Here is a 27,457-nt window from a genome sequence, read left to right on the forward strand (position 1 = left end):
TGCATGCAGGCACAGGGGGACACTACTGTAAAGCTTACATTTAATAGCTGCTTTTGAAAATCTGATGATTTGCTGCAAAAATGAACAGTTGTGCAACATAAACACTATTCCATGTCTCCTTTACTTGAAGCAGCATTCTTTATATTGTGCTTAGACATCTTTCTAATGAGTTAATTATTCAATTTGCAGATTAACTGTAAAACAAAATGCAATGAACATCAGTCATTACTGAAGACCTGATAATGTATTTGGTCCACAGGGAGCCATTGATGGAAGGTGTCCCTAATGGTCTAACGACACAAGTGTAACTTGCAGAGTGAGGAGTGACCAGATTAAAAGACAAACAGACTGACGTGCAGGCAGAGGTCATGCTGCCTGCACAAATAGAAGCCAGCGTATGTCACAGTGTTTCTCCCATGGCCTGTTGTGCTCCCCGACACAGGTCAGGGGCTAGGAAATCCCCAAAGCCATCCAGCTGCTGCCATCAGAGACTCTCGGCATTCTTCTGTCTGCTAACTATTTAGTTGTCAGTGATTTGGTTAAGTGGAATTGACTTTTATCTGCGGTGTGCTGTGGGGCTGCCACTGGCAATTCAGAATCCCCCTTCCTCAGCTCCTGTCTTAGCCTGGTGTCACATCCAGCACATTGCTATTGGCAGCTGAGCCAGGCCTAATCAATAGCCCAGGTCAGGGATGGCCCGCGGCTCTGCTGTGGGTGGGCTATTGATCCGACACACACACTCCCACAGGTCGCCCTGACAAACCGGGAAGTCGTGGCCTTGGACGGAGTGAGAGGGAGACAAAGAGAGACGACAAATTAACAGCGCTGCGCTCAGTCTACTGTAACACTGTCATGGAAATAATTTATTTATTGATTAGCAAGTAATGTACTGTGTACTCTTTATTTAAGATCAAAATGATCATTATTTAAATTAATATTCCAAACAGGAGTGATACGATTCTGAAAAGTGGAACACACATTGAAATCAGGACCAAGAGAATCTGATAAAACTATTTAGATTCACAGCCATCATAACCATGCAAGACCTCTACATCTGTCTGTCTGTCTCTCTCTCTGTCTCTCTGTCTGTCTGTCTCTCTGTCTCTCTGTCTGTCTGTACACTTTTTTTCATGTGTCTTTGCTTCTGTTTGCTGTGTGGATCCTCTGTTGTCACTCTTTCCGACCTGTGGCCAATGAGCAAGAGTCTCACTATTTTTGTTGCAGTTTTAAATGTTGCTCCCCGAGCCCCTTATCAGCACCACAATAAGAACTCTTGGGAACAATTAAACATGGGCTTTAACTCAAGTCTAACCACAGAGGTAAAAATAATCGCACAATGTTTCCAAATGGAAGTGGCTTCAAAAGAGCTATTCAGTTATCAAAAAACTGTCTGCCTCTCCCGCCTGTATTCCCTAACTAAATCTCTGTCGCTGTGGAACTATTGGAACATATGACAAGCATATTTACCCAGCTTCACAAACCAGGCCCATGTGGAATTCAAAGTCTTTTTTTAACATGTTATTTATTTTTATTTTTTTTTCATCGCTGGAATTGACAGTTGAATAAATATGTATTGTCTATGAGACTTTGTTGTCGTATACGGGAGATCCTCTGCAGAACAGGCAATTATATATGCCATTACAGGAATATGTCTTGTTCTGGTTACAGGGAAATTAAGTTTCTCCGGAAATCTTTCTCATTTCTCATTTTAAAGAAGTCTTCAGTGGTATGAGAGGAGAAATTACTCACAGCAGTTCATTTGCTATTAAATGTAATCTTGAAATCATAAGAGGCTTTCCTGCAGTAGTCGCACACAAATAATTAGAGATTAATTTTGTTGGCTCTAAAAACAGCTGATTAATTTTGAAGTCTTGATGGTATCATACTGCTCTGGTTTGCCTCTTCTGAAAGACATTTATTATGTACTCAGATTTCAGGGATGAGGTACAGAAAATGCAGACGCTCTGACAGGACTGCAGAGGAACTCTCTCTTTGCTGTCCTGATTTCCAGCAGTGTTCGAATCATGTTTCTGACTCTATTTTTCTCTCTTTGTTTCTTTTTCCAGGTGATGGTGTCATCCTGACTTGTTCTTCTCGTGACCCGGGAGTCCCTAAACCCCGAACCGTATAGCTTTGGAAAACCCTGGAAATACCTGGAATTCTAGGAGTATATCACCAAAACTTCTTAAGGTGCCCAGGCACCGGATCAATAGCTTTACATTCTCCTTTATTATTTTTTTCTGTATACAAAGAAAGAGACGAAAGTCTGAACGTTAGCAATAGCCGCTGGCCATCCACCATTGCTCTGACGAACCTGCTGTGACCGAGAGGGCGTGACCTTTCTGCCTGCTGACTTCAAACAGACACTTGAAAAGAAAACGCAGTCAGAGAGGCTTCCGCGTGGTGGCAACTCAGACCAAAAACCCCATCAGGTAAGGCTGTGAAGTCCCCCTTGCTCCTGCTGTCCAAGCCCTAAGCCCTTTAACTTCTTCAGGGCTTTGAAGCTAACTTGTCCTCAGTCTGTGTCCCCCACACAGTTAGCTTCCCGTCAGAGTTTGTGCAAAGGAAAGGATGGCGGATAAATGCCCCTCTTTTATGCTCTGCTCACCTGTTTGTTCCTCTCAGATTAGTGGCTTTGAATATGTTGAAGTTGTTTGGTTGGCAGACGCTCGCTCTGGGTTCTTCATTGGCCCCTTGTAGATTTGTCCAGTGACCAGCCAGAGCTAGAGCTAATGTGCTAGAGACGTCACACAGCTTGGCGTGCTTGACCAGGTGGATCACACATACATGAGCATATTCTCTGTGTGGATGTGCAAACACATGCTGTACATACACATACAGTAAACCTGCAGACCAACATATGTAAATTTTCACATTGATATGAAATACTAAGTTTAATGGCTTCATAAAACAACATGTCTACAGTATACACTCTACTGAACCATTTCTGTAACAGTTATCAGTAACATCGTCAGTGATGGGCTGTGTGAATGTTCCAAGACGTGGGAGTTTTTTAGTTTACTAAGGGGACAAAAGTGATTTTCTAGCAGATAAAATGTCACCGCTGTTTGTGTGTGTGTGTTTACAGATGGGTGTATGTTATATTTTGAGTGTATGTGTGTGTGGTGTGAGTATAAGAATAGACAAACAGTATGTGTTTGAGTCTTGTATCCGAAAATGTGCAAAAACGGCACATTTCTGATGCATGTGTGCACTTTTGGGCTTCATAGCACATGGTTGTGAAATGAGTATTCCCATTCAGAGTGACTTTGAAATTGATTTCACTCAGTGTCACTCTTCTAGTTTTATTAGGGTCTGGTGTCCCAGTTGTTTTCTCGAAGACTGACAACACATTTTCAGTCGGTGATTAAGACTTGATCCCAGGTTATCTGGACTATATTAAATTATTCTGCTTGATAAGGGAATCTGTGTGATTTTATTTTTTCTCAGGCAATGACTTGGAATCAAATAGCGCCTGATATAAGGATATTGAGATTAAGCTTTGTACCTGTGTGGCAAAGCACCCCCCCTCAACACCACCACCACCATCACACAAAGGTAAAACAGCTAACTTTAGCTCCTCAGCTACAGAGGAATGCATTCTTTTTTTGCCCTGAAAATAGGCCTAATTAAAAATAAAAAGTACTTATACAATTATATGAATATACTTTAATAAAGATGACAGTGAAAACAGCAGGACGTACCGGTTCAGATGAGTTATGTCGTTAAGGATCTAAAGAGCTTTCTTTGTAAAGTTCAAAGTAATTTTAGCAAATTTAGGTCACTGAAATTTAGTACCCAGCAGCAAGTCATTGTTTTGAAAATGAGAATGAAAGAAGAGAAAATAAATAAACAGACACTTTTTCTCCTCTCTCCTGCATCTTTAAAGATTATTTTTAGTATGGGGAAAAATAAAACACTTGAAAGCGCGAGAAACAATATTTATTGTTGCCGAGCTAATTAAGGACGTGATCTGAAACGTGTTTTCTGTAAAGTGTGATTTCGGACCCAAAGGGTCAGCTGCCTCACAATAGGACAAAGATAATACAGCAGAAGTCAGGGGTGGAGAGGGCTCCAGTCTGGAGGAAAGCAGCTCCCCTCCCTGGCCTGTGTGCTGATGGAGCTGCACTCCTTGCCCAGGGCTCCAGGGCTCTGACACTAGACCTTATTTTTCATGTGGGCTGCACACTGTTCTGCTTCAGTCGGGGTTGCTCCCTTTGTGCCAGCCCTCCCCCTTTTAGAGCCAAAGACATGCATGATTTCATACATGAAAGATATATGTAATTGGACAGCAGGGCCTATGCAATACATTTACAATTCTAAACAGAATATGTTAAAACTGGCTTCCTCTGTCTTGCCCCCTTTTCTTCCTGAGGAAATGTATTTTCACATATTCAAAAACCAAAAAAAAAAAAAAATAGACAAAACACAGGTTATCATTCTTGTTATGTGCTTTATATCTCATGTGAATGCTCAAAATGCACAAACAACTACCAATATATCTTATAATCCCACTACATTGGTGTGTGGCTCAGGCAGTTGTGTTGTAGCTTGCAGAGAAATACAGCAGATTCTGGCATGTACTGCAGTTTACACTTAGCTGGGGTCAGGAGGAAATCAAGTTGACTGTATTACTCATCTCTGCATATCATGGTTTAGTTTACAATTAAAAGTATAACCACTATCTTGACATGTATCTCCTCAGACTCAAGATGTCTTGTTAAATCAGTGCAGCTTAAATTGATATAAAAATAGCTGAATCACATGCAACATAGAATAAGTTTTAATATATATATACATATACAAACCACAGAATGCTATACATCCATCCATCCAAAATACATAACAAACTCAGCAGAGTAAACACTGTAGCTCTACAGATGTATCCATGGTGTGGATAATGCTGCTTGTATGTTTGGTTTGCATTCTCAAATGAAACCACAGTCTTCAGACACTACAAACAAAGGAAAAATCTAGAATTGTATTACATTTAAATTAAACATTTCATAGCGGGAAAACAATCTGCATTCCCTTGCTTTCAGACCGAGGAAGTTATTTTTGTAAATCACATTGGGCAGAAATCTGTTGTGTGTTAGTGGCTGGATTTGAGGAAGCCTCAGTCAACAAAGATCTGCTTCTGTTGTCTGAAAACTGGACACAGTGAGAGGTTTGAAAAGGGTTTGTTATGGCAAAATAGACTTTAAAAAACAGCTGATTTTATAGTGTAATCACTGAAAATTTCAATTGTAATTCAAGTTCAAGGTGAGGGAAAGACCAGCTTGATGATTTCAGATTAACTCACCAGCTGCCATGATGTGAATTAATGTGTATCCAATGCGCACATTTTATCCTCTGAAGGGAAACATCACATCTCTGTCTGTCATTTGACCACAGGGAGGGTATGACCTTTTGGGGTCCAAAGACAATTTTTCATGTTGATATCTTTTGCCTTTATATGCAGCAAAACAGCTTGTTTAAGTGGATTAGCTTCATGTAATACTTTACATGTTCGTAGACCTGCACAACACCCCAAATTATTCAGTAAACACACATCTGACTTAAGTAGAAGTGGCTTTAAATTGTTGCCAGTTTCCTCCAACATGTCAGTCACACACGTGTGAATGCCTGCATGTAGGCTAGCACAGATAAGCAAGGACCACAGCTCCTTGCTGCCATGACTCACTGTGATACCTGTCTCTCACACACAATAGACAGACTACCGATTGAGCTGCACAAAAAGTACAGTTTGTGCTTGAATTATGTGAAGAGTAGTATTTTTGCCACATGGAACGAGGTCAGCCGACTGTTTCGCACATGCTGAAATTCACAACACAAAAGTGATCTTGGCAGGAAAGCGGGGCCATGTTGGCTGGGAGCGCAAGTAGCAAGGATAGGTGTTGTTCTTGAGTGTCTTAGCTGTGCCTCGTGTGCAAGGCCTCTGACTGCCAGTGTGAGAGCACTCCATCCGAGTAAAGAAGCTCAGCTGATGTGATTCTTTGCGGTATTGTATATGTGCATGCATACATACAGCAGTATGTGTCATAGGTGAGGAGAGCACTGGTAGATGTTCTGATGCAGGGCTCCTGGTTTAAGGTCGTATACTGTAGCCCACCCCTCCTGTGCCTGTCATGCAAAAGTAAACACCTTCACTATTAACTCCCTTAACGAGCTAACACCTAAAAACGGAACAGCTCCACTAATCGCTTAGTTTTATTGGCTCCAGGAACACTTAAGGCCATACAGGGGGGCCTCACCTCACCTCCACTGAGGTATTTAGAGCACAGGGGCCAAACCAATTGATGGACAGGCAATGTTCTGTGACCCTTACCCTCCCAACTCACCACCCACAGCAAATATGGGTGGGATCACCTGCCACAGAGGCAAAGTTTAGGAGAGCCGCTAGGGGTTAAACATCCATAATTCTGCCTCAGTTGCTTTGACCGTCTAAAATTACTTCCACACATCCCTGGGTGGCTTTTGGTCCAGGGGGGCTCCTTCACAGCTCTGGAGGGCTTGATCATATGTGGCATGGGATGAGCTCTTTGGGTCTGTTTCTTAACTAGATGCTGCACATACACACATACATATATATATATATATGCTGTCACTGCATCAGCACGGGCGTTGTGTGGATTAGCGTGATGTGAGTTGTTGATTTCCACGCATGTAAAATTCTGCATGATCCCACCCATGTCTGCATTCACTTGTCTCACTTGTTTGAATTGCAGCCCACTGAGTGGTGCGGTTGTTAGTGTGTGAGTGTGTGCAGTGACTGCTGGCTCCATGTCACTGTCAAACACTGAATAGCTCCTGATGTTTGTGAAAAAGAAAATGTGTCATTTTATTCATTGTGTTGAGGCTTCTCTTGTCCATTATCGTCACTGTAAAGATTATTCATCATTGCTCGTTAATCGGCATCATTGTTGTCCTCAAATTAACGTCATTGATTTGAATTGTAAAACTCATTTTGTCTGATTCGTTCTCCAATAACCAGCTGTTGGGTGCGTCATTTGGCGCATTTACAGCTTTATAGACGTTATTTAAAACTGCGTAGGAAATATTTAGCATCCCTCTCTTGATGCCTTTTTTCTGGATTATTTTTCAGAAAATTATAAGAGGACAAACTTGGAATTATCGCTGTGTTGTTTGACCCGGGCTAATGCTGTAGAAAGATGATGTTGAGGCATCCAGAGGCTGTGTGTGTGACGCAGGATTTGGATTTGACCCCTGGCGATAATCCTAGATCTGTATTTGCCTTCTGTGTCGCTTCCACCTGTCATCTTTCATCTCGTCGTGTTGTTCGGAGGGCTCTCCTCCACATCAAGGGAAATTACACTCTTTAACTTTGTTATATGCAAGTGCGAGATGCAGAAAGCACGGAGTGGTGTTTGAGTGGGTTCGGCGTTGTGGGGATCCGTTATTCTTCTCCTCCCCCCCCCCCCTTCTGTTCCGTTTTGGGTCGGTTTACCACTAGCTAGTGTTGCTGTTGCCTGGAGTGGTCATATGGCTCTGATTTGGGATCCCTCTGTTTCAGTGAGTCTCTCCAAAACGCGTAAAACCCCACGAGTCCCGCCTGTCTCTCACCCAGAGTCTGTGACAGCAGCTCTCAGGATTTCTCCATTATTCACTGTATCCCCGACCTGAAATATGCATCATCAGAAGGCCTGTGCTCCTCTCCTTCTTTTGCTTTTATTTGCCTCAAAATAATAAAAAAATCACATATTTATCATGAAAATTTGGCGTGAAACGTCGATAAATTGCAACACTGTGGTTGAATTCCACACATTTTTAACCACTGCCTTTATTTTTTTATTTTCCTCACTATTTATTTCGTGCTGCTGCGCATTGGACTGCAGAGTGTTTTTGCTATTTGTGAGCTTGGAATCTATATCTGGGTGCACTTGTAAGATATTGAGATCTGACGGCTACCAGCAGGCATCTGCTTTTGAAACATACAAAAAAGAAAAAAAAATGCATTGACACACAGAAACCTTTTAATTACAATCTCTAATATGTCATAATAGCAGTAAATATGAACAAAATAAAATCACTTTGAAAATGATTTTCTGACAAAAATGTTTTGTGGACTTGAAGGTGGTGAGGTGTGATGGCTCTGCAGGCTCACATACACTTTTGTTTTATTGTTGGTGGTGGTGTGTGTGCGCGTGCGTGTGTGATTTGCACCTGTGCACTTCTGTTATGATAACAATAATAACATTAAAAATAAGTCAAAAAAATTGGATTTCTTTATTATAAGTCGTTTTAAAATATGATGCGACACCGTAACCCCCCCTTTTACGCACACACGCGCGCGCACACACACACACACACATAGAGGAAGGAGGGAGAGAGACAGACACAGAGCCACGCTCGTTGCTTTTTTGGGAGGGGGTCTGCTGCTGTGCGCGTGGTTTGTGTATGTGCGATGTGCGTGGTGTGTGTGTGTGTGTGTGTTCTTTTATTCGATTTTATCGCACCGGTCAGGCTGAAATAATCTGGACACTCAACTAAAGTCAGCAAACATCGGACATTTTTGGATGTTCCACGACATTTTTCAAATATTGACAGACAGACATCAGATTTGGATTGATTGTGTTAACACGACTATTTTTTCTAAAAAAAAAAAAAAAAAAAAAAAATCCAAACGTCCAAACTGTTTTTGAATAATGCATAGGATCATTAATAAGGTAGTACTGGCAGGACGAGTAAATGGATGAGAGGGAGAGAGGAATTGATATGCCTTCTTGTTTCTCATGTAAATGAGGCAGACTGACCAGACGGCCGCTCGTCATTTTTTTTTCTATCCCAAACTCTGAAATCACAACAGCAGCAGCAGCAGCAGCAGCAGAAAACAGGTCCTGTTTTTCCACTTCAAACTGCATTCAGAAATATGATGTCAGGCTTGCTCCTGTGTTGCTGGTTTGCATACGATCTAACATTAACATGTATAAAACAATTTCACATTTTCGTTAGAAATATTTGAATCTCGGGATGCAGTGTTAAAATATGTAAAAACAAACAAACGGGCAGATGAGACATCGAATTTTGTCCAGGAGCATTTTAATATTAATATTTTTTTTTATTTCAAAAGTATTTACTGAAAATAAAATATCAAGCGAAAATAAATGGAAACATATTGCTATAAACAGGCAGCCACTGAGTCAACAAACAAATAAATAAATATTCCAAATACTCCAATATTAAGACAAACAGAACATCTGGAACAAACAAACAAACAAACAAATTAAAAAAAATCCATCAACACACATGCATTTAATATGACAGCGTTTTAAAAACGTTTTGACAAAATAAAATATCCACCAATAAGAACAATACAAAATTCAGACATGTAAAACACAGAGGGCAGATTTCCACAGTGAGGATACATTTCTGCATCTAATCAGTTAAAACCACTTAAATGATGAGTGAAAAAATGATACATGATATTATACAAGTAATAGTATCAGTAAAACAGCAGCAATTACAAATACACACGTTGCATTTCAGTTTGAGGACACAAAAAAATCTCCACACTCAGTTGTATTCCACCTCAACAACCCTCTCCGTGTGTCTGTGAACATGACACAAGGATAAAAAAGGAAAGTACGAGGCCACAGGCGGATGCAGGGTTGGGATATTTGCAAATACTGCTATGGAAGATAAATTTGAAAATAAATAAAATGCATATAAGTAAGGGTTTCCCAAAAAAATCTGTTTCCCGTCCACCAGAGACAGATGCTTTCAGCATGATGGTGGAAAATCATCTGGGGTGTAAAACCTGCTGCATGTACAGCCTCAGACACATTATAACCACTGTGGAAAGTTCACTTTATTTATAGTACGCATTTTTATTTAAATATTGATTTTTTTTAACTATGCATCAACTATGCTGATTTTTTTGCAGGATGCTCCGCTAATTAGGCCAACTTAAAGTTTGATGTGTGTTTGGCTCCTGCTCCTCGTCACTCCCTCCACACTCAGGTGGCTATTTAAAACCTGATGGCAGTTTTGGACAGTGTGCAGTGGCATTAATAGACCAACTATTTTTGGTGAGATGTTTATGTGAAATGTTTGTGGTTTCCGCCTTCTACGGTTAAGCTACATGTCTTTTGACCACGCAATAACCCGAGCATGTTGATTTACATCCCTGACACGCGAGGCAGTCTAATATATGATGTTAGACTGAAAGGCAAAAGGTGCGCGTTTGCAAAGACCAGCTGGTCCGCAGGCGCTTGGCTCCTGTAAAGGAGTTGATGCGCTGCTTGATCCCAGTGGTCAGGCTGAACATAAGAGGGCGCTCCCATTGCACCTGGCTGCGCTGCCCTATCCACCCTAGACACATGGAGAGCCGGACACCAGCCTCTCGTGTGCAGTGATGTGGTGGTAAACAGCGCAGGCACAACTGTTTCATTCAGTCGAGGATCATAAAGAGACAAACAGTGACTGATGTGAAATTAACTTCAGTAAAATTTAAAGTTTTTTTCTTTAAAAAGTTACAGGCTCCCTTTATAAAAAAAAAAAAAAAAATACTGCCACAGTGACATACTATTAATAAATGCATTTCAAAAAGTTTTTCAGTGTGGATCATGTACATTTAAGAAATAAAAAATAAGATGAAGCGCGTAAAGAAGGTGTTTGCCATCCATAGGAAACTTGGGCTACCACCCTTAAACCAGCTGGGACACCTGCAGGCGCTGTGTGACGCACACTAACTTTAAAGTGTCTTTTCACCACTAAAGTAAAATTTATTTTTCATTAAAAAAAAAGAAGTCTACGATTTTCATTTGTGTCCCACCTTGAGCTTCCAGTCCACCTACACTCGCTTTTTATTTTGAAATATTTTCCTAACATAATCTCACCCAGATTGTTTCCTAAAGAATGCCTGATGCCCTTTTCATCTGTGTTTACCATAGCCTGAACATATGACTGACACCCTCCTTGTTAATATCGCAGCCTATAAGCATCTTAAATCCCCAAATCCTTCGGAATATAATGGTCGTTATCTCTTTATAAAGTTATAGGACTTTTTCTCGATTGCAGCTTTTATCTTTAAATACTTTCACCCCTGCTCATTTCCTCTGTTTCCCTTTGTGCTTTGTCTGGGATTGCGCATGCATGCGTGCGCGCACGTGCACGCGCACAGTAGCCGGCAGATAAATAAAATAATGTAATATAACGCAAATAAAGTGAAATTTAATTTAATTTGGAGGCTTATTAAAATAAATATTTTTAAAAAGTTGACATGACGTGCACGTGGCTCTGCGAAATCCCCCCCGTTAGAGACGATTATGGGGCTCTGCCCTCTGTGTGAATGCTCTGTTTTGTTCCTTGCAGTTCTGGTGATGGTCAAGCGCTGTCATGTGCCCCACATCTACGCACCGTTTTGCATTTTAAGCCACTCTGCCTTTCTTTGTCATATCCACGGGCTGTCATAGCCACAGGTTGTGTTGAATTTGCAATGCCACTCATCGATGTATGCCTATTGAGGCTGGCACGTGGACAGTTATCCTTCCCACAGAGAGGCGCAATTGAACGCTGGTAACACAAAAGCTTCAGACCCTGTCAGTTCCCCCCTTTTTCCCCCTTTTCAGTGATGCATAGGCCCTAAAAGCATCAAGGCCTCCGTCTGGCTGGTCTTCTTTTGATTTAGCCTACACCATACTCAATATGGTCACTGATGGAGTAATGTCAATCAGGCCTTTGCATAAATTTGTAAACTGAAGTTTGCATTGTTAGGCTTTAGGCGACTGACTGGCTCAAAGCTGCCTCCTACAAGCCTCAAATTACACCAGACTCTTTTATTATCTCGTAGCCCCTTTAACTCCCCTCGCACGCTATTTTCAACCTATTCATTTTTACAATCTCTTCTTCCCGAGAGAGCAGACACGCACAAATCCTCGAGATTCCTGCAGTCTGCCTCTCACACTGCAAAAATGTGAGCTGTTCGACGGGGCGATGCAGTTTTCTTGTGTGTTTTTTTTCTCCGAGAGAGGCATGCCACACAGCAGATGCTACATTGCTTAAAAACAGGTATCAGTGCCTGCCTCGGCTTATGGATGGCAAGTGCTGAGGAAATGCCGTGTTACAGCACACCATATATTCTAGCAGCAGGGAGAGAGAGAGGGGGAGAGAGGAAGAGAGGAAGAGGGGAGAGAGACAGAGAGAGATGGAGAGGGGGAGTTGGGTCCTGGTCATATAGGCTACAATATAAGAAGTTTGATTTTCATAGGCTCTTCTAAGGGACATGTGCTATTGGATCTGTGGAAACGCCGCGTCCCATGGGGGTTCCATAACCTCTCTAACCTTTAAGTCAAAGGCCTTTGGAAAATATAAAATATAGCCTATACATTTCATCTGCCATCTTCAACACCACAACATCACCAAGTGCTCAACACATCACTTGTGTGCAATCTCAGAAAAATAAAAACAGACATTAGATGTATCAGTGCCATGCATTTCTATCCAACACACGTCTGAAAAAATAAATATCTCAGGCCGTTTTATTAACCCAGTTATGCCTTATCTCCCATGTACTCTTGTATTACGGCCACTTTGAGCTCTCTAGCATGTTTGGACAATGTTTGGATTCGCGTATATGCGCCGTTTAACTATTAACTCTGTATCGGAATTCACTATATAGGCGCAGACTATCAAATCCGTATTGTTTCAATAAACACAGCACGTTATGTGATCAGTGGAAGCTGCTACTTGCATTCAGTGGACCAGGACTCTATATGGAGCTGTTTGCACAGAAAGTGTGCGTACTGAGAGTGAGGGATTGTCCATTTCCCTCAGAGAATCAACAATAAAATTATCATAACAAAGAGCACTGGGAGACTCAAAGGTTGATTTTTGCAATACATGCAGCCTTTTCACTCGGAGGAAACGAGAGGACATCCGTTAGAGGCGACGTGCTTTACGGAAAGAGTGCTGTTAAGAAAAACAAACGAGAGACCCTCAACACATTTTATATTGGTATTGATCATTTGTGCGTTTAGAAATTCCTAATCACGACACATCAAAATGAGATGACACACTGACCACCTGGGCTTCACGTCATAATATCAGAATAACTATCATATATGGCAAAGTTGATGCAAACAGGCCGGGGTGACCAGACGCCTTCATACACCTCTGTCACACATTTCTACTGTGCTCTTATTATTTTTATTATTATTATTTAAGAGAACCTCTATCGACAACGTGTTCCCAGCAGTTTCGCAATAGATGTCACGATAACCTGTTCCCCCATCATCCCTCTGTGTCACAGCTCCACAGCCTCTCACTGCTGTGCTGCCTGAGAACTATAACCCTGTTTATATTTTCCTAAACACCCGCGACACATACTGCAAAATTTAAATAAATTGTCACACCCATGGAGGATACAATGAGGCTTCAACAAGTATTTCTTTAAAAAAAAAAAAAAAAAAAAGAAAGAAAGAAAGAGTTGCACTTGCTTTGCATACTGTACTTATACAAAGCAGCTCTCAGGTGTTTCCCAAATTCAGTGGAAAATATTTCAACCTTTGTGTCTTGGATGCCCTCACATCACTGGGACAATTAGTTTCTTTTATATTACAATGCTGTTAAAAAGTAGGTTACACTGCTTTTAAAGTTGAAGTGATATTTTGAGCTGACAGAAAGTGTAAAAACGACACGCCTGTCCTATATCATCTCCGTCATACCTTCACATATGGCATATTTTAACCTGCTTAATTTCACTTTAATTTTTAAAATATAGCAATGAGTTTTCAATTTTGCAGTTTTATTCAAATTAATCCATGCATACACACTAATTTTAGTTTGGGAACACCCATTGCTTCAAGTTTTATTACAGTAGTCTTCTCTTATCATTAAGCACATCATATCATATTGTTAAATTAATATTTTTGTGCAATCTAAACTTAAAAATAATCCGGAGTTTCTTTCTAAGATGTGCACAGGTTGATTCACGTCAAGTTTGCAAAGTTAAAATTTTGCAGCCACGCATCTGGATTATTTAATGCCATCTTCTATGTCTTTCTCTTAATGCTTAAAATATATATTTGCAAAAACAAATCGGTTGCTAGCTGTGGTAATATCCAGGTGCCTCTGTGCTTACGATAAGCTCCCTTCATTGCACATTACAATAGTCCCGAGGCTGCCTGTATATGTTGTTACAGTACACTTCTGCATACATGTAGAAATCGCTTTTATCTTGCGTATTTTTTGGGATGGCGAGCGGTTCTTTTAGTTGTTTACAAACACTTTACTTATTTACATATTTACAAGTGTGCAGAAGAATAGCATGTTTCCATTTGGGTCACTACAGCCGCCGTAACTCAGTTATGTATTTCAATAAGTTGACTGTAAAGTAACTGTAGAGAAAGAGCCCCGGTGTGCAGCTTTGGACGCGACTAACATGACAAACTCGGCTTGAAAGAGACAGAATAAAATAAAGCATGATCGCTTATGTGCTTTTAGTGGCCACGGTTTGTGCGTATCTTTCATTAAAAAAGGCAAAAAGCGGGTAAAAAAGGTTTGAAAAGTGTTAAAAAAGGAGCGGAGGGAGAAAGCTGTGCCTGTAGCGTCGGGCTGCGGCTGCCTGCTCCAGTATTAACTTTCACTGTCTTCCGTCTAATCAAACTCTTACTTTCCGCTGTTCTTAATTCCATATTTTCAATTCCTGATCATTACTTTCCTCTTTTTTTTCTTACTTGTATCTATCCATCCCTCCCTCCCTCCTCTTTCTCCCTCCCTCCCTCCCTCTCTCTCCCGAGCTCTCTCCTTTGCTGAATCTTATTGATCCAGAAGGCGGCTAATTAGCCCTTCCCTTCGTGCCTGTGTAATGAAGCACATGCGCACTGAATTAATCACAGCCATTTTTTGCAGGAAACTAATTAGCAGGAATAAAGATCCAAAGAGTTTTTTCTTTTCAATCATCAGATCTCACTTTCACCTCTTCCTCGCTCCCTCTAACACAAGACTCATCGCCTGCTTTGCATCCAAATTATTTTTATATTGCCTTTAACAACTAATAGTAGCTACCTACTTCGGTTTTTTACACTCCGCAACAACAATGATCTTTCTTTTGCCACCCTAAGCGCAAACTGACCAAAAGGGGACTGCCTTGATGGGATCTTTAGCTAAATCATCTCAATACTGGATTAAAAAGCGAGGATCACAAAGCGGCAGCGAGAAATTGTAAGTTTCAACTTTGCGTTTGTCTCTTTTCCTCTCTGTGTTTCCACGATCCTATTCTTTTCGCTGTGCACTTATCTGAATCTCTTTCCCCCCTATCTGTTCGTAGTTTACGTGTATAGCGGAGCTGGCTAATTCTCACATTGTGAGAAATGACTGGCGATCACAAGTTCATTTCATGCAAGTAGTTTGGTTTATTCTCGATTTTTGTATTCGTATCGTTACCTGTGTTTACATCAGCGTTCGTCCTCTCCTCCTCATGAATGGAAGATAAGAAATGGGCAAGACAGCGATCCTCTCCAAGCAGTTGACCGTAGAAAAACACGGTTTTGAAACAAATGTGTGCATTTCGGTGGGATCGGGAAAAGGTATGGAGGGCTTATGGGTGTCGAGAAGCGTGTTTTTGAGGCACAGATGCAGTAAGAAAAGGGGGCTGTGTGGAGCGGACGAAGGGCAGCGGCAGCTCCACATGAGCGCAGCCCAGAAAAGGAGCTCCAAGTCCAGCCTGTGGGTCCGTGTGCGTCCGGCGACAGGGAAACATCTCTCGCTTTCTAAATTTTGACAGATTTGACACTTGCCACATCCAGGGGGTGTTCGGCACCGTCGTGTGCTTCTAAAATCCTCTTCTGGATAAACACATTTTTTGTTCTTCTCCGACACGTCTCTCTTTGAAATGTGCAATCCCTCCGCCCTGTCTTAGTTCCTCTAGCTACACTTTTCCCCTTTCCCCCACTTTGTCCATCTTTGCTTTCTTTTTTTATTTTTCATCGCTTGTTTGCTTCTTTTGAAGCGTTGTTTTTAAGTCGATTCTCGCTCATTCCCTGACGAAGTCACATGCAAATCGATCGACATGTGTATGTGTGTGTGTGTATGTGTGCGTGCGTGCGCCGAAAGGGGTTCGTGTTTGCGAGCGTGTGTGTGTTGTGTGAATGTGGTGTGTTGAGATAAACGAAGCCCCGGGTCTCCTTCATGACAAGAGCGGATCAGCAGGACCTTGTACACGGACAGCCTGAGAGTCTGAGCTGCGTTTCAGAGAACAGACATGTGGTTCAGGGGAGACATAGGCAGGCTGGAGCTGCTGCTGCTGCTGCTGCTGCCTCCAACTACTTGGCTACCGTATCTGACTTTCAAGAAGAACATTTTTTTCCCCGAGAAATGCTGACCGGAATGAAAACAAAACATTGCCCTATTAGTCTGACCTTAAGCAGACATAATCATTCCAAAGTTACTGCCGGAAACTTAAATTATGGTTCAGGCTAAACCTATAGGTCACTGCATGCATTTAGTAGCCGCTTAGCCAGTTAACATTTGCAGGATTTTCTAAAGTTAAGCTGCACAACATATCTTGCACATACCCAAAATAGAATAGGCTGCACTCTCGGAGGAAAATACGAGGCTTGAATAGAGACAGCCTGTCTAAGCTGCTGGGCCTTTCCCCCCTTCAAAAAAATATATTTTGTATCACTAACCTTACCTAGAACTAGACATTGTTACCAAGCTCGCCAAAAATCGACTTTTACGCAAAAGTATAAAGAAAATGCATCTGTTATCTTGACGTTTAGGTGCAAGTGCAAGCCCGAAAATCTCCATAAATATGCAGAAAAATAGCGACTGCTTTTCGGATGGGATGGAGCTATATGGAGTCAGAAAAAGCTGCGAGAATTATAAGTCAGGCACGGGTATTTTACGCGACATACAGACGGGAAAAGAAAGAGGAAAAAAGGAGGTTTTGCGAGCGAGGAGAGGCATGGATAGGATATGTGTACCGTTGGGGGAAACAGAAAGGGGGGTGAGAAGCTGTGTGTGAATGTGTATATGTGTATGTGTGTGTGTGAGGGGGGGGCGGTAGGTCAGACAGCAAGAAACAGGGGGAACAGGGGTCATGGAGTGAGTGCAGAGATAAAAAGGAAAGAGAGGAAACCCCCGCGCAAACAGCCGAGGGATGATGGGGAGAGAGTGGGGTCTTGTTGGGAGAAAAAACAGGGTGATGGTAGTTGTTGGTTGTGTTTTTGGGAGCCACACAAAGCACTTGTGGTTGTCAGCATCTGCAGGATTAAGACTTTGGCTTTTAGTTTAGGATGGGAGAAGCAAAATAGACTGGTAACAGGTTTAATAAAACAAAACGTTAAGGCTGTCAGGGGGTGAGGCGAGAGAAGGAGGCAAAAAAATAAGGGGGCTGAGGGTGGGAGTGTTGAGGGGGTTGGGTGGAGGGGTCAGATAGCCATGGGCCATAGAGGAGGAATCAGGGGAAGAGGTCAGATAAACAGATTCCTACCTTTCAGACTGGAGAGGAGCAGACGGACAGAGATTAGCACTTGGGAGAAAAAGGGGAAACTGGTTAATTTAAACAGTGATAATATTCATATTTAGCTCCTTCCTCTTTTTTTATCTATTGTTGTGCAGTTCTACACCCCTGTTTTCTGTGTGTGTTCGCAACAGTAAATTGTGTGTGTTTCAGTCCCAGTGATTAGAAACTCCAAGGTGTTGCAGTGTATATTATAGGGCAGGTAGGCTGCTGTGCCAAAACTCGAGTGATCTCCCTTCCTCCCCTGTCTGACAGTAACACTCCTCTCCTCTTCCTCCTCCTCCTCCCTCTCCCTCCGTCTTCTGTTACAAAACAAAGACAGCAGAAATGTTTACTGTCATCTCACCTGTCTGATTTCCCCGTCTTGTCTCATTGTCATATTTATGTTTAATTATAACAGTTCCTGGCAAAGGTATAGGAATGTCATTGGCTTTATTTCTATGTATTCTATTTCAAATATGTGTTTGTCAGACGTTGTGTTCGGTGGAGCTAACTATATTATCTCATGCTCAGCCCTGGCTGTGATATTGGAAGTATTGCGTTCACGAGAACTGTGAAGTGCTGAGGTGCCACCAGAGTGATGGTTTCACCACTGACAGTGTTAAAAATAATTGAAAATGGGCCATTTTCATTTTGAACTCATTACCTGTGGTCACGGTTATGTCTTCATTTTTATTAATATGTTTATCAAGAATATTTTGTTAATGTATATATATTTTTAAAAAAAACATTTTAATATTTAGATGAATTAAAACATTTCGATACAGCCAGGTTATTCACCACACCTGAAGGGAAAAATGGAAAAGAATAAATGAATAACACTCTCGTGCAAATATTTTACTCATCTGATTATTCAAATGAATTTAATCAGATTTTATTTTAATTAATTGTGAATTTCTTCCTATAGCTTTGTGGCACCAGGCAGCTGTTTTAAACCATTACATACATGGTTATAAAAATAACTTAATTATAAGCATGTTCTTTAAATGTGTTAGACATGTAACAAAATCCTTTGTCTGTTAACATCAAATGATTCAAAAGTGCAGCTTTGTTTATTTGTGACGGTGTTGCTGTGCATTTAGTGATTGGACAAGATTGTAGTTGTATGATTTATTATGTTAGTGCATATGAATTGCTGTGTGTGTGTGTGTGTGTGTTGCTGCTGTTGTTATTGTTATTCCTATCATGAGGCAGGGATGACAGGGACCACCAGGGCTGCAAATTGAACTGAGCTTGTCCACTGTTAGCACTCGGTCCCCCTCCATTACCATATTCGATGACAGGTATATTCAGAGTATTCAGATGTCATTTGACTGTATGAGCAGGAATAACACTTGCAGTCGGTGGAAATGAGATAAAGGGAGCAGCAGTCGTCATGGACAGGCTTGTTTCATGGTTTGGGGGTAACACAGAGAAAGGGGAGACAGCGCCTCTGGCTGTCATAACCCCTTCTCCTCCTCTCACTGTGCGTCTCCCTCTCTCCTTCTCATTCTCAGTGTGTCTCTGCATATCTCCCTCCTTAACTCCCACCTTTCGGTGCTCGGGCACTGGCTCCGTGGGGGAGCTCACTACCATGTTGTGTGTGTGTGTGTGTGTGTGTGTGTGTGGCTACCAGAGAGAGAGGCCATACATGGGAGATTGAACACACATTAGGTGTGTTTGCAAGAGGAAGTCTGTGCACACAGAACACAAAAATCCACCTAATTATGCTCTGATAAGTAAAATACAGAATGATTTTTGTATCTTGTGTGAATGGAATTTTTTAAAAAGAAATTGTTGTTATTATTTATTTTGTATTTTTATAAATCAGTCGGTTAAATTATTTCCTTTTTACTGTATGCCGTTTGCTCTGTGAGAGGCAGAGCATTATAAATATGAAGGTCTACCTTTGTGTGGATGTGTTTTCACTGGAATCAGAGAAGAATGTAAAGTGTCAGCCATTAGCTTTATGGACATATGTAGATGAGGGCAGTCGACACAGATGATGGCTTTGAATGTGATGCGCAGTTTTGAATATGCAAGGTCGTGCAGCGACGACCAGTTGTTCCAGTTGTCCTGCAGCCGAGGCCAGTGTACATGTCATGCTATCATAAAAGAGCAGGCGGGGGGCGGGATCTCGGCTCAGCACAGGGGTGAGCAAGAAAGTGGGAAGGGAGAGTGGAAGAGATGACTGTCATGCAGGTGTGTGTGTGTGTGCATGTGTGTATGCTTCTGGTGTGCATGAATGCTGTATGCGATCCTTAATCCCAGCAGCCCCGAGTGTCCAGAAGGGCTTCTCTTTATCCACAGAAAGCACCCCTTTTCTTTAAAATTCCCCTCCTTGTCTTCTTTTGAGCTTTTCTTCTTCTTTTTCACCAGTGTCATCCTTTTATCTTCTTGAAGTGAAGTTGGCGGGGTTTTTTTGTGGTTTGCTCTTTCACAATATGTTATCGTGTTAACAATCTTGGTTAAATCATTGTGGTAGACTTGATTTATGACTGAGAAGATACGTGTGTGTGTGTGTGTGTACAGACATGTTCTGATATGTTGGCATTATGAAAATCTTATTTCTTTTGAATTTGCCACATCGAGGCCCTGTTGTGATACTGTTGTTTTTATGGTCATTATTTCTTACTAATTTTGAAATAGGAATGCACTGCTAGGATGTTCAGGACCCCAGCAGGTCTATGGCACTTCCTCTCTGTGTACCTCACAGCTTATCCTCCTCAGGATTATAGAGAGAAGAAAAGAAAAGAGCGATGGCAGGAGCACCCTTTCCCTCTCACACCCTCTTCCCCATTTTTTACAATACACACACACTCACACAAACGCACACACACAGAATCTCAACAAAAAGTGTAATTCACTTGCAAATGTGTAGTAGCCTGTCCATGTTCCCAGTGGAAGAGAGAGAGAGGGAGAAGAAGAGAGAGGAGAGGGAGGGGCAGAGATGGAAAGACACAGAGAGCAAGCTGCAGTGTGTTTCAGTGTGAGACTGGGCTGAGGTGAAGCTACCGACTGCTTCTTCCTGGACTGGAAAAGCAGCCAACTCCATCTGTCCATTGATAGATTCTTTTGTGGTTTGTGTGCATGTATCGTTTTTACTGTGTAAGTAACTAAACGTGTGTGTGTGTGTGTGAGCTGTTGTCATAGGTGTATAAGTTTGAACTCGCTATTTGTCATTCCCCTCCTAGCTTCTCCTGAGGTGGCCCGGTGCTGTTTCGCTCAGTACCCCAGGCGACTGATCCGCCAGTCGTGAAGGGGTTAAGAAGCAGGGATAGCCCTCTTTTGTCTCTGCGGCCCTCTTTGCCATTGTTGTGGTGGAATTGAGCTCGGTGCACCTCACTTGACCACAGCAAAGCAATAAAATGGCCTCTAAGTGCTGTAGCCTCCGTAGTCCTCTGATGTCAGCTCTCTTCCAGCTTCTGCCGTTATATTTTTCCTTTTTTCTACAAACACATGGGCATGCCTCTGCGTGCAATGTATGTTCACACACACACATACTGTACATTATTTTCTTTCAGTGTTCATTACTCATGCAGAGCTAGCCTTTTTTTTAAAAAAAAAAATTAATTACTTATGTGAGATTGAGCTCACGTGTCATTTTTTTCCTTTGTTGTCAGAAAGTGCATTTAAATCACATACTAAACTTCAGGTCATTTTGACCTGTGTTGGTGCTTTGCATGGAAACACAAAATACATATAATCAGAATATCTAATATTAGAATATATACTGTAAAGGACCTGTTAGCACCTGCAGGGTTATTTGAAGTGAGAGTGTGCTAACTGCTCTCACAAAGCACATTCAAAGCTGCACACATGTTATATTTTTCATGAGCTACGAGAATAATTTTAAGTGTTTATTAAGGCTTTACATTCAGCAGAATGATAATGGTACTCTGTTTTCTATACTGTTGAGTGTGTGTGTGTGTGTGTGTCTCTGCCTCTGTGAATGCCACTAAATATCTAGGCCGATCTGACCACCACCGCCACCACCTGATAGTCATTATCAAATCGAACGCTGAAGTCCCGCTGTTATAGCTGCTGAGTGAATGCTACAGAGTTAGATACCTTGGTTATGTGCCGCTATATTATTTTACATTTTCTTTCAGTTGAATTACTAGCAATAATGATACAAATATTGTGCGTGATCATTTTATTTGTTCAGTTTGAGAGTGTGTTATTATAATGCATAGTGTTGGTGGTATTGTGTCTGATTGCACAGATGATTGTTTATAGCAGAGTCCCACCTCTGCAGACGTTGTAATTAAAAAGAAGATATACCGCATGTGCGTCTGTTGCCATCCCATCTCATCTCGTCAAATAAGCATCTAGCTGTTGCAGTGAGCATGTCAGTGGATTTATGAAAGATTTCTGATTGGCTGGATTATAATTGGCACTGTCCCGAGTGTAAACCATTTATGCCAGGTGTCATACAGACGGCATTAAATGTTGCGCCAAACTGCAATTAAACCAACATTTCCTCAAAGCCACAATATTACATCTCGACATTATTCTGCAGGGTGTCTGTCTTGTGTGCCTTTGCCTCACCCTTCTCCTCTCCTGCTCTCCTCCTCCCTGAAATGTGTGGTTTCCTCTCTGGGTCTCACTGTACCTAAAACAAATGCTCTTTCTCATTTTCCCTGTGTTAAATGAACAAACATAAGGACCCCGGTGCCTCATAATAAATTGATTAGAGAGAAGCAGACTCCCACACAGCAACACCGAAAACTAGAGATGTACAGTGTGTGTGTGTGTGTGTGTGTGTGTGTGTGTGTGTGTGTGTGTGTGTGTGTGTGTTTAGCCTAAGGAGGAGGACACATGCTCCCTTCTTCTCTCTAATACACATACACCAACACAGCAACTGAAAATGTATATTTATCCAGTTTAATGGCAGCTCTCGTCTGCCGTTCCCGATGCTCCCACCTTCATGGCAGGCTACGTTCTAACCGCTGTTGTTGCACCCATTGGCTGATGTCTCATGACAGCGACAGTGCCGTGGCGTTTACATATTCGACACGGAGCCCTGTGCGACTGTTTGGTTTTCCTTCTGACGTTCAGTGCCACAGGAGCAGAGATTTGGTCTAGGCTGGAGGGGGTGGGGCAGGTCCCACGGGGCTGACACAGGGCTAGACGGCCGTGACAGACTGGTGACCTCGGCTTTGTGACGTCATTTGCCTCGTCTGGTCACCATGGAATTAATTTTCCCTGCTGTTTAATAAATGAAGATAGGGGCCTGGGCTAGTTTTTGCAGCTATATGTGACATTCTGGTGAATTCTGGAGACCTGGTGATACTAGAGGAAAGCACTTTACCTGTAATAATGGCTTGAGTTTAAAACATGCCCTCTGTCACCTGGGCATCTGCTGCATGCCTGCACGTCTATCACACTGCAGTTTAGCTTTAATCAAAAGACATGTCTTTCTCTTTTTCAAGCAGGGCTGGCTGAACATTTGACTTTTCTGTATTACCCAGGTGGTTAACAAATAGCAAGCGAGCATTGTTGTGTGAGGCAGTAAAACAAAACACACCCTGACCACATATAGGAAGTCAGCCTGAGGTAAGAGCTAGGCTCAAAACGGATACTGACTGTTAGAACAGTTTTTCTCCTCCTTACATGCCAAGTGCCAATTCTTTGACAAGTAATGCTCTGCTTTTCCTCTCGTCTGCTTCTTTTTCACTCTCCCTCAGAGCAATATTTAAGCCCTTTTCCCCCAGAGCTGTTCTAAATCATGTGCATTTGATAGAAATAAAAAAAAAACAGTCTCATAAATGAGATATAGTTTGGGCAGCATCTCCTCTGTAGACCCAGTGGTGTCCCTGCAACTCAGCCAAGGTGCATATCAGGAGGAGGATGGCTATAAAATAGGCTCCTGCTTTTTGTTGGAGCCAGGTGTTTCCTCGTGTTGGATCATGCCCCGATGGGGAACAACAGGCCACATGGCAGGTGAGAACCAGGTTTTTAATGCTAGAGGTTAGCTTTTCCTTCTGTCGTCTTTCTGTGCCGTGAGCTAAGCCGAGGAAACTTGCAAGCAGTAGTGGACTGTAGTAGTAAAATCGCACTCTGGGCTGAGGATTAACACAGGAAGTAGCCCTTGTATGGTGCAGGAGCTCTGTGGATGTACTCGTTCCCTCCTAGCAGCACCAGGAACAGGACAAGTGTGTAGATGACACAGCCTTTGTTTACACTGGAGAGAATATGGGTTTGGAGGAAGGAGAGAAAAGAGAGAGGCGGTGGTCAGAGGAGGGGGAGGGAGGGAGGGCACAGACACCAGTCTCATCACTTCCTTCCTGTAGTTTTTTTCTTCTTTTTTTTTCATGAATCGCCATTGTCAAAACAACAGAAGAGGAAGTGTAGATCTAACAGGTCCACTACAACAATTTCAATAACTATAATGTCTATAAATTTAAAACAGCAGAAAATATAAAAGTGGTAGCATGCTTGTGATTGACTGTTGTGTAAATGTAGTCTGCCTCTGTCTCTACGAATCTGTAATCTACCAGCTTGGTCGACCCTGGTGCAGCTACAACAATTCTCTTTTTCCTCCCAGACAGCGTACAATAAACAAGCCTACATGTTTTGACCCCGATCAAGACTGAACACTCATTTCTCACACTCTGTAGACCCCCAGCTTCCTCGGGATACCTCTGTGCACGTTGATGCAAATGTGCACAGGCGCATGGATGTGTGAATGTACATGGATATATCTGTATGCGTTCTTTCCTGTCTTTCACACAGAATTTCTGCGTAACAAAAAACTGACACCTGCACCCTTTTGTCTTATTGAGTCCTGTGGTCAGGGCAAAAACTGCACTTTCACATGACAGATGGCTATGTGGGCCTTCAACAGGAAGCCTGGCTACACTGTTTCACAATCTCGAGAAACAAGAACCGAGTAACCGCGCCATGGCGTGTTGTCTGCTTTTTTTTTTCGTAATGGATGCCAGCTTGTCTGTAGTGGGTATAAGCACAAGGCGAAGGGAGGGGGTACCCCGGCATAAGTGGACCCCTGAGACCTCCTGGAGGGGTAGAGGTGTGGCGAACGTCTGTTTTGGGCATGGCTTGTGTCAGCGTGTTTAGCGTTTGCCTCTGAGGGCATTTATATGCAAATGCTAAACAACCTATTGGGGTGGCTAATTACAGCAGGGCCTTTGTGTGTGCCAGGCAGTGAGAAGCAGGGAGTTACTAGCACGCAGAGCTTGGACTTCCCCTGCTTGTTTACTCATTGTCTTTCCTTATTACCCCCTCATTGACACTCCCCTTTTGTGTGGCTGTGCCGTTTGCCTGCATGCTGGCTCCTCCCCTTGTGGTGCTGGAGTTAATGTAGTAGATTAAAGAGGCAGCACTCTGGCCCTGTTTACTTCCTCTTTCATCTGGTCGCCCCGCTCTGCTTTACTTTTTTAGCCATCCCTCCTGTAGCTTGTATGTCTAGCCACCACCCATTCAGGAAGGATTCAGCCTCATAGTACTCTCTCCCTCTCTCACTCTCCTACAACTAATGCTCAGCTAATTACTTTGGGTGATAAAAATGCATTTAGGTCAGGTTCTAATGCAATGCAAATTTATGAGCAGGCAGAAGCAAATATTAACTTGTAGAGTCACTGATAGTCATTGGCTGGGGACAAAGGTACACCTCCCTTAACCGTCAAATATGAAGGTTTTTATGTGCTTTCCGTGTCGCTGCCTGTTTTTTTTTTTTCTTTGTTGTCACAGATCTGAGGACAATGACAGCAGGATGCAATGAAAATGCTCCAACTGCATAGGCTCCTACTAGAAACCTGTATAAAGAAATGCCTGCTGTTAGACAAAATCATAGTGTGGTAAAGCCCACATACTAAGGTAGCCCTATTTTTATCATTGCATAGAACTTGACTCTGAAATATGAATTGAATAGTTTCTTTTCCTCTTCCTGTTGCTGCCAGAAATTACTGTATAATTTGTAGTAATGAAACCACAACTAAGTCACTGTAGTAAAAGGTGTGTACACAGTGTTTCACAACTACACCTGCTTTAGTTGCAGTATGACTGTATAATCCTGCTGTCCTTTTTAAAATCAGCTGCAGCATTACCTTCTTTATTATACAGTGAAAACTGCATTTGTAGAGGAGTAGGTGTTGCTCAATCTGTGTGCATTAGTGTGTCTCACTGTTCACATGTCCCCTCTATATTCTAAATCTCTGCTGAATACACAACCATATCCAACTGGTCCTGCTGCATTCCTGTGAAATTATTTGTCTTGTGCTAAAACAAAGAGAGAGGAAGAGAGCAAAAGCGCTGGTTTAGTGTCGCCTCTCACTTCATTTTACTACTTTAGTTTCGCCGCTTGTTCCATGCTTTTGCCACCACTTGTGCCCCTTACTACGCCAATTACACCCACACTTTCATGTGTTGGCCCTGACATACACATACCCTGACACACACTCATACATACATACATACGCAGAGGGGGGGGGCTTGGTTGGCCGAGGAAGCCAAGCTGGATCAAAGGCCGTGTGTGAGGGAGCCAGGGTACCTCGTAGAAAACAGCTGCCTCTTGCTGTCTCTGCCTCTCACCCTAGCCTGACAGCAGCCAGAAATATGAGGCCTCTCCAGACCTCTGTCCTGGGAAAAAAGGACAGGACGGCACACATACACTCAGAAAAGCTTTTGTCTCTGCTCTCTCTCTCCCGCTCGCTCTGCCCTTGCTCGCTCAGACATACAAAGAAGAAAGAAAGCCGTTTGTCTATGCTCATTCACTCATTCAGCCACAAATAGAAATCTTCGTTTCACATATACACTCCCTCTGCCAACCTCACAAAACCATTAAATTATCACATGCTTGATTTCTCTTTATTGTCTGTTTGTTAAACTCTTTCATTAGCTGTTTTAGTCAATTTGGCGCAATTTGTCTGTCAATCTTACTCTGCATTTGCCTTTCTCTCACTTCCCTCAACATTGTGCCTGCTCTTTCTGTGAGCTAGGCCTTCCCCAACACTGTCTGAGGGCGCTTTTCTTCTCCTATACTCTTGTCTCCACCTTGCCTCGCCACATGTCTGGGATTTCTCTCCCTCTGCCCTGCTTCTCTGGCGTGTTCAAACTCTGACAGAGTTGAGAAAGGCATTCAGCTCCCTAATCCGGGCTCCCTCTATCAGGAATGCTAATACGTGTGATTGTGTGACCCGCCGAAGCCCGGCAACATCTGCAGGAGCCTATGGCGAGCCCCCACCCTCCCACACCCACCCTGCCCCCTGCCTTTGAGCGTTCACTCGCTGCCATTATTTCATTGTTTCACTTCACGCCTGTGACTGGGCAGTGCGGTTAACCCTCTGCTGCTCAGGCCAGGCGAGCTGCAGTCCTGCACACAGGGCCAGAGGGGTACTGAGGAGGGGCGTATGGGTTTGGGACAGCCCTCCCTGCCTGCCCATCTGGACCCCTACACACAGCTCTACCCCTCACACTGTTTACTTATGCATTCCACTACCAGTCAGCGTGCATGTGTGTGTGCATGTCGTCTGTTTAAAAGTGTGGTCACTTGTGAGTTAAGGCATAATTGCAGGAGTTACCATCTGCGTTGCACTGTTGGACGTTGCTACACGAGCCGGCTCTTGCTTTCTCAGGAACATCAGGAAAAGGAAACTAACTCTTGATAGGATGAGATCTGAAGGGATTGTGGTGTTAGCCAATGAAAACCTGTTATTAAATTTTCACCCACCCATTTGCCAGGTATTGAAGTTGAGAGAAAATTATTGTTGGGATAGTGTCTGTTTTCAGAAAGATGAATTACTGGTAAAGCACAACTGTCAGAGTGAATCTGTGTCAGGCTGGAGTGCCGCTGATTGAATTACCCCTCTCCTCAGTCCTGGCTGTACTCCTGCATATGTATTCAAGCTAAACCATACAATAGACAAGCAAAGGGGGGCAGATCAGATTTCTATGTTCTTCATTCACATTCTAACATTATACTATCAAAGCTTTAGGGTTGTTAGATATGTCAGAATGCGGCTCATGTAACCT

At 42.5% G+C, this 27,457-nt stretch overlaps 1 protein-coding gene across 4 annotated transcripts in view; it reads left to right on the forward strand.

Moving 5' to 3' along the window:
- Positions 1-2,077: 2,077 nt before the first annotated feature.
- The window catches only part of zfhx3b (zinc finger homeobox 3b), a 153,948-nt gene continuing 128,568 nt past the window's right edge, over positions 2,078-27,457 (forward strand). For 3 of the 4 annotated variants that reach the window (XM_049593653.1, XM_049593685.1, XM_049593676.1), the window contains exon 1: positions 14,837-15,183. The gene's annotated coding sequence lies outside the window, so the exon portion shown is untranslated. Of the gene's footprint in view, positions 2,433-14,836; positions 15,184-27,457 lie in introns of those variants that run through there. The other variant, XM_049593671.1, reaches the window with a different exon arrangement.

This window comes from Epinephelus fuscoguttatus, linkage group LG2 (assembly GCF_011397635.1).
Source record: "Epinephelus fuscoguttatus linkage group LG2, E.fuscoguttatus.final_Chr_v1".
In the NCBI taxonomy this organism is placed as follows: domain Eukaryota; kingdom Metazoa; phylum Chordata; class Actinopteri; order Perciformes; family Serranidae; genus Epinephelus; species Epinephelus fuscoguttatus.